The sequence below is a fragment of the Crotalus tigris genome, unplaced genomic scaffold, assembly GCF_016545835.1.
Source record: "Crotalus tigris isolate CLP2741 ecotype Arizona unplaced genomic scaffold, ASM1654583v1 scf7180000018428.234260, whole genome shotgun sequence".
Classification (NCBI taxonomy): Eukaryota; Metazoa; Chordata; class Lepidosauria; order Squamata; family Viperidae; genus Crotalus; species Crotalus tigris.
In genome coordinates, this window is record NW_024096997.1 from 141,439 (window position 1) to 155,847 (window position 14,409).

At 36.1% G+C, this 14,409-nt stretch overlaps 1 long non-coding RNA gene across 1 annotated transcript in view; it reads right to left on the reverse strand.

Annotated features, from left to right (window-relative positions):
- Window positions 1-7,232: 7,232 nt before the first annotated feature.
- Window positions 7,233-14,409, reverse strand: part of LOC120312095 — a 47,059-nt gene continuing 39,882 nt past the window's right edge. Inside the window, exon 3 of the long non-coding RNA XR_005557787.1 lies at window positions 7,233-9,052. This is a non-coding gene — a long non-coding RNA (uncharacterized LOC120312095). The remainder of the gene's footprint in view (window positions 9,053-14,409) is intronic.

Sequence of the window (14,409 nt, forward strand, 5' to 3'; positions counted from 1 at the left end):
TAAAAAAAGATAGATCTTCCCTCAAACTGAGCTTGACTACTGACTATTGAAAAATCCATGTTGTTTTCTTGGCAACAGTACAGAAATGGTTGACCCTTGCTTCTTCTAGCAATGAAGCCACTTAAAAAGAAACAATGGAAAGTAGCAATGAAGACACTTAAAAAGAAGCAATAGAAAATACTTTTCGATAGCTACATGATGTTCTTTGTGGTAAGCTTCATACTGAGACTTTCCCTAGCTGCAGTGTTCATTATTACTGTTTTTGAGAGAAGAAGCAATTGTACAAAAGCTATGGAGAACTAATTTTTTTGTGCGTTCAATACAAATGTCTGCTCTGTGAATTTGTCGTCAGTGGATTCAATACTAATGTTTCATAAGTGGATACCAGAAAGTCAATAGTCTCCAATGATATTCCAAGAGGACAAATGCTTCATTTACTTTTCTTTCTTTATCAGATTCAGTTTAGAATAACTGGGACAAAAGCACTAAAAGCATTATTTCTTCTTCTTCTTCTTGTGCCATATCTGTTATCGGATGTTGGCGATCATGTTGGCAATCCTGTTTTTATCAGCAGCCACACGAAAAAGTGCTGCTGAGTTTTGTCCAAACCAGTCCCTTAGATTTTGAAGCTACGATGTTCTTCTTCTGCCTGGACCTCGTTTGCCTTCAATCTTTCCCTGGAGGATTAAATGGAATATGCCATATTTTTCTGGGTGTTGCATCACATGTCTGAAATATTCTAACTTTTGTTTTTTAATTGTTTTGATGATTTCCCTTGGTTTTCCCAGGCGGCTTATCACCTCCTCATTTCTGATCTTTTCAATCCAACTTATACGTAACAGCCGCCTATAAATCCACATTTCAAATGCTCTTCAGGTGTTTTTCTGTCAGAGACCAACTCTCTACTCCATAGAGCAGGATAGTAAAAATATATCATCTGGACTTCCGGTGGATTTTGCGCGCGCGATGGCGGCTACTTTGTAGCCGTCTCTCCTGGGTAAGTGTAAGAACCGCTATGAACAGCAGACACCAGCTGTTCAGCGGTTCAAAATCCCCCTCCCGGGCAAAGGGGGGGGGTAGAGAGTGTCTGAATAGTGGTAGAGCCTCTTTTGCACCCCCCAAGTTTTTTTTGGGGGGGGTGAAAGGAGTGCTCCCACGGAGTTCAGACTTGTCTCCGCTTCCCAGCTGTTTTTGTCCTCAGGGACAAAACGAGCCGCTGCAAACACCTCCGTGCTTAAAGAGAACTGGTGAGTTTTTTTATAAACGGACAGAGCTGAGTAGAGGATTTAGTTTTTCCTTTCTTTGATTTATTTGGATTTTAAGTTTTAAGACTTGCTTCTATTTTTATTCTCTCTTTTTATTTTTTTTTCTTTGTTGAAAGGGAAAGTAAAATGGCGATCGGCAAATCTCTCGGTGTTTTTTTTTTCTGAAGTTAGAATGCTGACCGGCAGGCTTTTTGGTGTTTCTCTTTCTTTCCTTTCTCTTTCCCTTTTTATTTTCTTATGATTGGAATGGTTGTTTTTGGTATCTCTAAGTATTTTTTTTGGAACGGACTTTTTCTATTTAATTAATTTTTTTTTTCTCCCTTCTTTTTATGGTAATGACCCTTTTTTGAAGGACTTTTTTCTGTTTAATTTCTTGCAATTTTTAAGAAGGAGTAAAGCTTTTTTTTAATTCTTTTTCTCTTCCTTTTTTTTCCCCCTTTTTTCTTTTTATTATAATGACCTTCTTTGGAGGGAGTTATGATTTTTGAAGGAATTTTTATAATTTTTTAAGAAGGGCTAAAGGTTTTTCTTTAAGATGGCTCCAAAGCGTCCAGGGATTTCTACAGCTTCTAAATCAACAGTTTCACCCTCTTCTGGGGGTCAGCTAATAACTATGAAGGATTTGCAAAACATGATGGGAGATGTTATAATTCAAATTAGGGCAGAAATGAAAAAGATTTTAGAGGAAAATAATAAGATCTTGAGACAAGATTTTGTTTTGGCTTTAGAAGGAGTTGCTTCTGTTCTTGAAAAGGTGAACTCCCATGTGGAAGAGGTAGCTGAAAAAGTGGACATAATGGAGGGGAAAATTGAAAGTATGGAAAAAGAAATGGAAAATGAGATTCTTATGCTTCAATATGGACAAATGGAATATGCCTTAAGAATCAGAGGCCTGGAAGAGTCTTTGCAAGGAGATTTGAAAGAGATGGTTGCAAAGGACTTTGCATTGATTTTGAATAAAGAAAAAGAGGGAATACTTAGTGAAATTGAAAAATTATTTAGGGTTAACTCTGTGGTGGCAGCACAGAAGAATCTGCCAAGAGATGTGGTAATTTACTTTGGTAAAAGATCTTTACGCAATGAAATTGTGCAAGCCTATTATAAGAAGAGATTTCAAATTGCTTCACAAGATGTTATAATTTTTAAGGAGATCCCATCTAAAATTTTAAGAAGAAGAAAGGAGTTTGCTTTTCTAGCAAATGAACTTAAAAAGAGAAAAATTCTATTCAGATGGGATGTTCCGACTGGAATGGTGGTGAACTACCTGGGGACATGTCATAGACTTAATACTGTTTCTCAAGCAAAAGATTTTTATACTTCGGTCCTGGGGGTATGTGCATCGCCATCTATTAGGTCTCAACAAGTCCAGATTGAGGAGCAGAAGACAACTTGTGTAGCACATAATTCCAAAGAAAAGCAGCAACAGAAGAAGGTTAAGGAAGTTTCATATTCAGTGGTCTCTGAATCTCTGGGAGATGTTGGACCTACAAAGTCTTTGGAGCAATCTTCAAGGGTGGAATTGCTGCCTGAAATGGAAATTGGGAAATCTCAGTTTGAGGGGTATCAACAAGAGAGGAACGGGCAGAGGATAACTTGTATAACTTACAATTGTAAAGATCAACACAAGGAGGAATTTAAGGAATCCTTACCTGTATTGGCTTCGGAAGTTAGACCTACAAAGTCTTTGGAGCAATCTTCAGAAATGGAAATTGGGAAATTTCAGCTTGAGGGGCACCGACAAGAGAGGAACGGGCAGAGGATAACTTGTACAACTTATAATTGTGAAGATCAACACAAGGAGGAATTCACTGAGGAAGTTTTACAGGTATCGGTCCTTGAGACTGGTGCAACATATAAATGTAAAGAAAAAGTAACATATAAATGTAAAGAGAAAGACCAACAGAAGAAGGAGGTTGAGGAAGTTTCACAGGTACTGATTCCTGAGCTTGGGGGTCAACCAGGACTTACAAACTCTTTGGAGCGATCTTCAAGGGCAGAATTCCACGCATTCTTTTCGATGCTTGCGGGCAAGAGAGACTGATATGGATTGTGCTTATAGTAGATGCAACTGGCTATCAGACAGAAGATTATGGATATTGAATGAAAATTTTAGATAAGAAGTTTGTGTTTATAGTGGATGTAATTGGTTATTGGACAGAAAATTATGGACATTGAATGAGAACTTTAGACAAGAAGTTTACTATTGAGATTGTCGGAGAAGTAAAACTTATATCGTTTTTGGAAAATGTCTTATTATTAATAATAATAATAATAATAATAATAATATTAATAATTATTAATAATAATAATAACATGTGTTTTGGGATAATAATATATTTCAGCTTTAAGTTTTAAACCTTTAATGATAATATTGTTTAAACTTGTGTTTTGAAGGGATTATAATTTGTTTATTTCAGTGAGGGGATTCTAATAAATTTGTGTTTCGAAGGGAGTATAACTTGTTTAAGTTTCAAGTAATGCTTAAATTTGGTTTTTAAATATTATTATTAATATTTCTAAGAGAAAATAATTTGTTTAATTAAATGTCTAGATTTGTTTAGGAAAGAAAGTAATGTTTAAATCTGTGTTTTTGGAGGAAGTCTATATAGAATGATGATTGTATTTAGACTTGTTTAGGATTTAAAAGTGTTTCAAGTTTTTAAATATTATTATTAATATTTTTAAGAGAAAATAATTTGCTTAGATTTGTTTAGGATTTTTAAGTTTTTTTTTTTGGATAGGTGAGAAGATTATGAAGATTGAAGGAAATATGTATTTATTTTAAGTTTTCTAAGAGTATTTAGTTTTAATGGTATAACAAAGGTTTATATGTTTATTTTTTTGTATTAGGATAAAGAAAGAGGGAGAAATTAGATTTTATATTATAGGCATAGATATTCAAAGAAAGTAATGTTTAAATTTGCGTTTTTGGAGGGAATTTATATAGAATGATGATTGTATTTAAATTTGTTTAGGTTTTAAAAGTGTTTTAAGTTTTTTTCTTAATTAAGCCTGTACTTAGCTCTGGGAAGTTCAGGGGAGGGCTTGGGAGGTTGGGGAGGAGGGGGGTGAGGTAGGGTTGGGGGGGGTATGGGAAGGGGATTTGTTTTTGTAAAAATTTAAAAATTTTCAATTAAAAAAAAAAGATAAACAAAAAAGAAAAAAATATATATATCATCTGACAAGCCTGATTTTCAGTCTTAGGCTTATGTTGTGACTGCAGAAGACCTTTTTCATTTTGAAGAACGCTGTTCGAGCTTTCTCTATCCTTACAGAATTACAGAATCCCAAAGTTGTTAAGTTACACTGTATGCTGCTGCTTCTCCTCTACCTCCTCTTCTATCTTTTTTCCCATTATCATCATCATCATCACCACTTTCACATGCAAAACATTTGTTTCTCGGATGGATGAAAAAAAAAAACACATTGAGAAATAATTTATTATGGATGGCCCCACAATCAGACAAGATTTAGATTGGACCCAGCATTTTTATCCACCTACTGAGTCCTTCCCAAAGAACTGGGATAAGCAGAATGTTGTTGTTTAATAATATTAAATATATTGTTGCAGCATGCAAGCTGTTCCAAGTAAAGTTGCTTTTTATAATAGACTGTAGAATTTGTCAATGCTGATGCTGTTCAAGTGGTATGCCTATTACTATTGGTACTTATGCTTTCTTTTGCCATGCCGCAGTCATTCTAGCTTCTATTTCCAAGTCTTCATATTTAATACTCCTGCCTCTTATTTTTTCTGGAGTAAACACAACAATCCTATCAGGTATTGGGCTAAAAGAGAATAACTGCCCGAAGTCATCTAGCCAGCTTTCATGCTTACTGTATGGCAGTGTTTCCCAAACTTGACAATTTTAAGGCATGTGGACTTCAACTCCCAGAATTCCACAGCCAGCAATGCTGGCTGTGGAATTCTGGGAGTTGAAGTCCACATGCCTTAAAATTGTCAAGTTTGGGAAACACTGCTGTATGGGAAGTTTAGAAATCACAGGCTTCTCCTGGTTTCCACTACACAAAATTGGCTTCACCACTACACAAAATTGGCTGCCTATGCCTCTGACATGTTAACAAGCTTTTTAAGAAGATGCTTATCTTTTCTCTTTGTTTTTCACTACTCCAGTATTACTCAAAAGGTGCTCTCTGAATCTCTGGAGAATATCATTTCAAGCAAGCCTACCAGAGTCTTGCAAAAGTATTTGTGCCAATTAGAAACCAGTGTGACAGTTCCAGAGTTCTGTGTAAAACCTGAGTTTTCTTTCTTTCTTTTTTGACACATTTTTGCTTTTCAAAGAAGGAACAATCATTCCTGGAGGACACAAGACTTCTATGCACAGTTCTGCTCTGACTCAGAGCCTGATGGAGATCTAGGGAAGAAGATTTGCAAGGAAAAAAAAGAGAGAGTAAAATTGCAAGGCTGAGAGACATATTTATAATAATTAAGCTGAAAATGTTATCTTAATGCAGCTCTGCGAGAGAGGGTGTTGAAGGAACATATAGCCTACTAGTGTTTTGTACAGTAAGTTGTAGCAGTTTAAGAGAGGCTACTCTAATGCAAGAAACACCCCTTCCTTCTTTCCTTCCTTCCTTCCTTCCTTCCTTCCTTCCTTCCTTCCTTCCTTCCTTCCTTCCTTCCTTCCTTTCTTTCTTCCCTCCCCCCTCCCTCTCTCCCTCCCTTCCCTTCCTCCCTCCCCCCTTCCTCCCTCCCTCCCTTCCAATGTCCCAAACATGGGAACAGCCCTGTTGTTTGAACATGAGTGTGTCTTGATTATATTTTAAAGTCATCATGTAATTGCTTCTTTCCCAAGCTCTGAAAAACTCTCACTTTATATAAAGTATAGCACATCTCATTTTTTCTTCTTTCCCTGAGAAGACTCAAAGAGCCCCCCGCCACCACCAAAAGCATATAATAAGTTCACTTCTGTCAAGTTAAGTTAAAAGTAGAACAGCATACATGTTTACATAAAATTTAAACAAATATCTCCCATGGGTTTCTGTATTGTGGGATGAAAATATTTATCTTCAGTCACTTATGTGTATATTCTCTCCCTAATTGGTTTTCTGAATATGTCTTGTTAGAAGTGTCCATTATCTATTTAGTTACTTCTAAGTGATAGAAAAAAGAAAGATGCTTTGGAGGTAATGGGCCAATGAAGTTGACCATGTACAAAATATCAATTTAGTGTTCCTGGAAAAGGTCACTTCTTATATTACAATCCTTGAGGTTGATTAACTGGGTTGTCTTCTTGTCTTCTATTATACATTCAGATCAGGGGTGTGATCATCATGTTTCATAAAGTGTATTAGCATGAGCACCACACCTCTCCAAGAAGCATTAAATCAACTGCAAGCTTTAAAAGGTTCCAATGTTTGTTTCAAAGGGTGTTCTCAGGTGACTGGATATGGGCATGCTTGCACACTGCTTCACTGATGATCCCAGCAGAAGTACTTGCCTGTGCAAGGACACCCTAGGAACATTCTTCAAGGAGCGTAGCTTCACTCACTCATGTATACAGACCCATTTATGTAAGCGGTGTAGTTGTGCTACCTTTATGCTTGATACTTTGTGCTTAGTAGGGATACGCAGTGGTTAGCAGGGTAAATGTGAAACCATCTTTTCTTCCATAATAGCAATAGCACTTAGACTTATATACCTCTTCATAGTGCTTTACAACCCTCTCTAGGCAGTTTACAGAGTTAGCATATTACTCTCAAACAATCTGTGTTCTCATTTTACTGTCCTCAGAAGGATGGAAGGCTGAGTCAACCTTGAGCTGGTGGAAATTTAACTCCTGGCAGTCGGCAGAATTAGCCTGCAATACTACATTCTAATCACTGCATCACCATGGCTCAATGAAATCTGAACTAAATATCAAGTTAGAAACCAGATCATCGGAAGTTATGAAATAAATGGCATGATTGCATGAGGACAGATGGCATCACAATATTAATTTGTTTATTGGTGAATTATTTTTGTTTTCACATTTTTCTTTTGCTTTTTCACTTTCAATAGATTATTTTTCATTTTTTAGTATTGGGATTCACTTTGTAAATTAACTATCTGAAAAGACACATAGCAACTCAGTATATAAACCAAATGAACTAAATTACTACTAGTTGAGATATCCCATTGGCTTGCTATAACTAGGAACAATATTTCAGAATATATTTCTATATTCTATAGTCATTTCATTTCTTTGCAAAATACGACATGTCTTATATCTCTCATCTCATAAGCTTTCACAACCTTACATTTTTCAAGTTATTATATTGTGAAGTTATCAACATTTTCCCTGCAAGAACAGATACCTAGCTATTTTATTTCATCTTTACTTGACCAGGAAGAAAGGATGAATCCATTTGAGCAAAACAGTCAGCTATTTCTCTGAGAAATAGCATAATATAACATGTCATTTCAATAAATATTTCTGGAAAATGATAATTCATATATTGAGCTGAAGGTTTCTTGACTTCTATCCCCCCAATAGCCATTACTCCACACAAATATTCTGCTTTGTAAAAATAGATAGTCTAGGTCTGCAGTGGCTTTTGTTCACGATAATCCACTCAGTGATTCAGAGGTGATTTTGAAAGACACAATCTATTCTGAAAACTGACAGCCTCAGCCTTGTGATGTTTCCAGCTCTAATCTACTTTGGAAAAGGCTGGAATTGTCTTGTAACTCATGTCATCTTTGTGCCCCTCTTTTATTTATTTATTTCTTAAAAGGGTAAGCTTGAAAATAGCCAGTGGACAGTGGTGAGATTCAGCCAGTTTGCACCACTTTGGCAGAACAGGTAGCTAATTTTTTGTTGCCCAGGCCCAGAATGGACTTCTGGAAGCGGTATCCACACAGAGACCTGGTTGCTCACGTATTTGAATCCCACCACTGCCAGTGGAGCTTAGCATATCTGGGAGGGGGAAAAAGTCATGGAATAGAAGGGTCTTCTAAGGTCCTCTAAATTGGTCTTCTACTGACATGGAAATTGAATAGTAGAGCACTCCTGATTGGTTGCCATTCAACTTTGATCTGAAAATCTCCAACAAGAAGAATCCATCTATTTCTTAGGTAGCCTATGTCATCACCAAACTGATCATTCCCTCAGGAAATCCTTGTTATCTCTTGCAAGGTATGCTACCTCCCATTTTCTCTATGAAGTAGATGGTACGGTATTTGTAAAATAATGTTTAAGGCATCAGAGTAGAATACAATGAAATGAAGTGCACTGGGGACAGGAGTGCACAAGGAGTGTAAAGAGAAGTATTTTAAAAATCACAATTGAAAAACACATCCCAGTCCTGAAGGGAGAGTACAGAGCATAGTGTGACTTCATCCATTCTTGGTTACTGGTTTGTTTTAGTGATGGGCCAACCAAGCGGGGCAGACGTGTGTGGCCATTTACCTATCTCAGAGCATTTGTCTTTGCCTCAGAATGGTTTGCCAAGTGCATATTTCCATCTTTTTTGGGTTTGTTTGGGGTTTTTTTTGTGTGTTGTTTGTTTGTTTGTTTCTGTTCTGTGATTAGAAACATCGCACTACATATTGATAAGTGTATGATCCAGCTCCAGTCCTGCAACTTTCCTAGGGAGTATTATTCCTTTCTTGGGTAATCAGTTTCAGAAGGAACAGATTGCTGATGATCATTCACAGTTCATTCATGGCAGGAACATTGTAGAGTATATGGCCCCATAGGAATAATTGATTAATGCAGTTTCTCATCCTGAAGCAGAATGTTGATTCCCAGAAGGGTGAGTATTTCAGCAGCATTAAAGCATGGCTAGGAAAAAGAGAAGACATCATTTCAGAGGGGGGGGGGGGAAATAAGTCAAAGAAGTTTACATCTAATATCCCAAGTTAAATTGGTGGCCTGGGCAATGAATCAAAATCCAAAGAAATTAATTCTTCCATGTAATCAAAGTTGTCTAGCAACTACTTAAGTACAAAAAATAGATTTGAAGAAGGAAGCTTCTGGATGTTGGGGGGAAAAACACAACTGTGAATAAGAGTAAGAATGCTTTCAGAATGTAGGGTGGAGTCCAAAGAGGGAGGGAGGGAGGGAGGGAGGGAGGGAGGGAGGAAGGAAGGAAGGAAGGAAGGAAGGAAGGAAGGAAGGAAGGAAGGAAGGAAGGAAGGAAGGAAGGAAGGAAGGAAGGTTCTCATCTTACATGGAAATTTATAGAGCAACACATAACAAAAAGTATATGAAGTTGTCATCAACTAAAGTAAAAAATTAAAATGAATGTATCCAAGCTACATTTTTCTCCATCTCATACTCCACATATTGGAGTGACTAATATTCAGAAAAGTCTATAAAATCTAATGGGTTCATTGTTGAGAGAGTGCTGTAAAACACTATGGAGCAGTATATAAGTCTAAGTGCTATTGCTATTCATAAAAAAACCAAAATGAACATCATGTCATTGCAACATAAGTTCCAACACATTTACAAAAGAGCCTACATCAAGTAGCATGATACTTGTTTCACTATTTGCTCTCTTTAAGCCCTCATCCCAGTGCAATTTATAGAATTATATATTGTTCATGTTGTTTGCACATTTCGGATCATGGTTTTTACCTTGTTATATATCAATTAATGAATCAGATAAGCCTACGTCAGAAACTGATATGTGGAAATGGTCTGACTATGGACAGGGATAGACAAGGCAGTTTTAGCAACATGACTTCTGGCGACAAACCGCTATTACTATTTCCCCATTTTTACTTTTGGGTGTGATTAAAGCAAGTCAGCCAAGCTAAGTGGCATTACCCAGCCAAATTTCATAAAGCTAAACAAAGTCAGACCTTGGATGAATACACCCTCCAGTTCCCTCAGCTTAGGAAATCAAAACAGCAACCTGGAGAAAAGCAGTAGCAAATCATTTTGCACTGTTGCCTAGAAAATTATCAGGATATGTCCATGAAATAAAAATACTTCAGCCTCAACTCAAAGGAGATTTTCCTTTTCAAACTTAGTAAGGCACTTTGCACATGGTGTGAATAATTTCACATGAACCAACATAAAGTCATAATGCATTCTCAAGTTTTTGGAGTAAAATTGTTGGTAAAATGAGCAATATTTTTTATCATTTTTGCTCAGCTCGCATTTTTCTCAGTTTGCTTAGTTATTTTCTCCTATTCCTACTTTTCCCTATATCTTGTTTCTAATCATTGTTGCTAGGAGCCTCACTTTCAAAAGGCAGGAAAAAAATTATTTATTCAATTTGTACAGCTGCCCATGTCAGACAAGTGACTCTGGCTGCCGAACAATCATAACTAATTACCCACATAATGTTTCATGACTTCATATTGGTCCCATCAAAGCATGCTTTGAAAACAGAAGTGTAGAACTTTTGTCAGGGGAAGGGAGTCTGTGACATGCTAGACCAAAAGGTAGATGGGGCCAGGACAACGATTAAATGAGATATAATTAAATGTAAAGCAAGTTTAATTAAAATTAATAATATCAACATTACTCATTTTATACTGGCATTTACACATCTTAAAATTGCTCCATTTCCCCTTTAGTAAAACATTCTACTGTAGCACACAAATTCATGCACTTGCTCTAGGTCTTTTTACTGCACATCTATAATTTTCTATCATTCACTCCACCTTCCCTGTCAAACATAACTACCTTTGTCTCTGACGTATTCATTTTCAGATCCATGCTCCGTGTTGCATCCTATAATCTAACATTTGCTGCAAATAATTCAAGTTCTCCTCCAACAACAGGGCATCATCTGAACCAAACGTGTCCATCATTCCTATCCCTAAACAACAAACAGCCAATATCATCCCAAGCATCTCTCTTAACATGCATCTACAATATAAATATATTAAATAACAAGGGACATCACCCATCTGTTACTTCCCACTCAATGTTGAATCTTTCACTAAATATCCATTAATTAATTCTCCCACATGCTTTACTTCTTTTATTCCACATTCTTTAGTCTTTCATCATAAGCTACTGTTGAAAGAAAAATCTTCATCAGGGTCCAGTCCAAGCTGGGAATAAACAAAATGGAGACTGCTTTAGGAAGGAAGGTTCTTGTTTATTGAGGAGCAGAACCATAAGACATGTGGCTCTGGAGCAGCTGACCACATTTTTCTGAGAGTGGTGGGTTTTTATACTTTCTTGGGCTTTTGTGTATGGAATTGTTCTGGTTCCTGTGGCTTCGTATTTCCTGTTTCATGTACTTTGACCTGAGGATGAGTGTGCCTTTTTTGTATTCTGACGATGGTGGGTTAATCCTATTATTTCCTAAAGGTCACGTGCTGCTTCCCTGGGGCTGTGGCTGATGGCCATGTCCTGTGTTGGATTTTTTGGGTTAGGGATTGTTGGTTCTAGGGATCTTTGTCTTTATAATCCCATCAACTCCAAGCTTCCTGGCTCCAGTCTTTCTGAAAGGATTATCAAATCTGCATTTCTACAGAGCTGGTTTCTGCTTGGGACAGAGAGACTTGGGGTGGTGGTGGTTTCTGCCTAAGATTTTCTATTATTCCTTTGGGGATATATATTCTGATTGTTTAATATCCCCCAAACTATTTGCTTCTGGGAGGGCGGTTCTGTCTTCCTACACTACCAAATCAGCCATGCTTTAGATTCCAATAAATTCCTTTCTCATATGCACATATAAATAGATTTCTAATTAAAACACATAGGAAAAAAAGAAATAGATCTTTCCTAAGCAGATGCTCATACAACTTCCTTGTTCTCATCATCTTTGGGTCACACAATCACTTTTTCTTCATTTTTCACCCATCCATCCATTCATATCACCTAGCGCAAGGGTGGGCAACCTTGGATCTTTTATGACTTGTGGACTTCAACTCCCAGAATTCCTGAGCCAGCCATGCTGGCTTAGGAATTCTGAGAGTTGAAGTCCACGAGTCATAAAAAAAAAGCCAAGGTTGCCTACCCCTGACCTATCAGAATAGTTTCCCCTGGATTGGAGAGGAAATAGGTATGCAAGTCCTGTTTTTTTTTTAATTGATAAGCTTTTCTTGTTTATGAGCTGGTTGAGAAACATGAAGTCTATAAAATAGGATTAATACTGTACTGTACTATGCTTTATTGATAGTTTATGCCTTTCTTTCAATGTCTTTCTTACTGCCATTGAATTTTGTTTTGTTTTTTATATAGTATGTTTCAGTGCTTTCCAGATTTTACAGTGGCCAGCTCAAAAAAATCTATGCATTCCTATTCAGACATGAAAATAGCATCAGCAAATAAAGGCCTCATGCAAACATGCAGAAATAAGAAACATTGGTATAAACAAGCATGTTAAGCAAATAAGTATACACACATTGGTCCAGATTCATAATGCCAGCCCTACATGAATCATATCTAGGACCTTTTTCATAGAATTAATATGCTCTTTTAATGAAAAGCCCATCTGTTTAGGATCCAAATAAAAAGGGATCTTTCTCCTTATGTTTTAAAATACTTAACTCCAGATGTGATTTAAGAAATTTTGCAAAATTTCCCATGCCTTGGGTTAGTGTGTTTATGAAGCTTCCATCATTTTTTTTTTAATTTGTTGTGTGGGTTTTTTGGGGGGAGAATCTGGGCAGTTATTTATGATTTGCTGTCATGTGTTAGTTATGTTAATAGTATATTATGATGTTGTAAGCCACACCCCCCCAGAGTCTTCTAGAGTTAGAAGCCCTTATATATTTTAATAGTACTATTGCTAAATAATACTATAACTACTATTACTACTACTAATAACAATAATAAATTGTATATTATGTATTATAATATATACATATATATATTATATTATTATTATTACCACTACTATAATAATATCATACTATATATTATAAACTACATTTTCAGTCTGCAAAGAAGCATAAAGTTTTAGGGAAGGAGATAATATGCATGAAGGGGTATTCTTCCTTTATCGTCCTACGTGAAACAATCGTATAGTAACTATTTTACTCTATGTTACTTTGTCATGGCAAATTTAGTAGCAAACATCTTAAGGGATATTAAATTTTAATAGCCTGACATCTTAAAAATTCCTCTACACTTCCTTAAATATTGAGTATTAGAATCAGGCTTCTTTGCAATATACGGCTTTGGAGTGATTCATAGAATCAAACTTTTTTTTTTTTTGTACCTTGAACAATGCTCCAAATGTAGATCACATTAAAATCATCAGATATATTAGTTCTATTTGGCTTCATCATTTTTGCTTTTTCTCTTTCCCACTTTTTCTGTCCAATCTTCTCAAACTCACCATTATGACAAACAGCAACATTTTGGCTAACCATCAGTTCTCCTCCATTGTTTGTTCTCAACTATCTCTAGTTAATATTTCTCAATTTCCCCCTCCAGAAAAGTGCTAGATTGTGTGCTGCAGGATATATACTTTTGTGGGAGACATCAACAAGCTTGGTGAGTGGCAGGCAGAGATTGTCCTATCACACCCATGTAAATAGATCTGATATGAACTTCCATAGGAAGAGTCTTTTTTCTTTCATAGGGGGCTTTTTTCTAGCTGAAATACAATAATTTTTCAGAGACAATTCTTGTAACTTTATACACACACACACAAGACCCTTTACTCTTAACTTAGTTTCTATAGTTAACAATATTTATGTATTTATTTAAAACACTTAAATCTACCTGAGGCAATTTTTAGTATTGGGTTTTTTCCTCCCTTTTTTTTTTTTTTTTGCAAACATCAGTATCATTTTATAAGAAAGCAAACTGAAAATATTTCAAGAGAAAGCAATTAAAGACCAAAAAATATTACCTACCCACCCCAAATCTGTATTTCAAAGTCAATTGTAATTTTTTTCGCTATTTTATGGCAAAGCAAGCCAATATAATTTTGGATAGTTCACTTCTTCACCCTCTCTTTACCAAAATCTTGAGTCCACTTTTTAAATTTTCTGTATATCCTTGCAGGCATTCCTAAAATATGTTAATACATATCATTGAGATTATTTGGGAAACACATTTGGTACCAGTAATTCTCACTGAACTGAGACCAAAGCTGATGGAATAGAGAAGATAGATTGGGGAAAAAAATTATATCAGTGTTTTTTAGACTTTACAACTTTTAAGATGTGTAGACTTCAACTCCCGGCATGGTCACTGGGGAATTCTGGGAGTTGAAG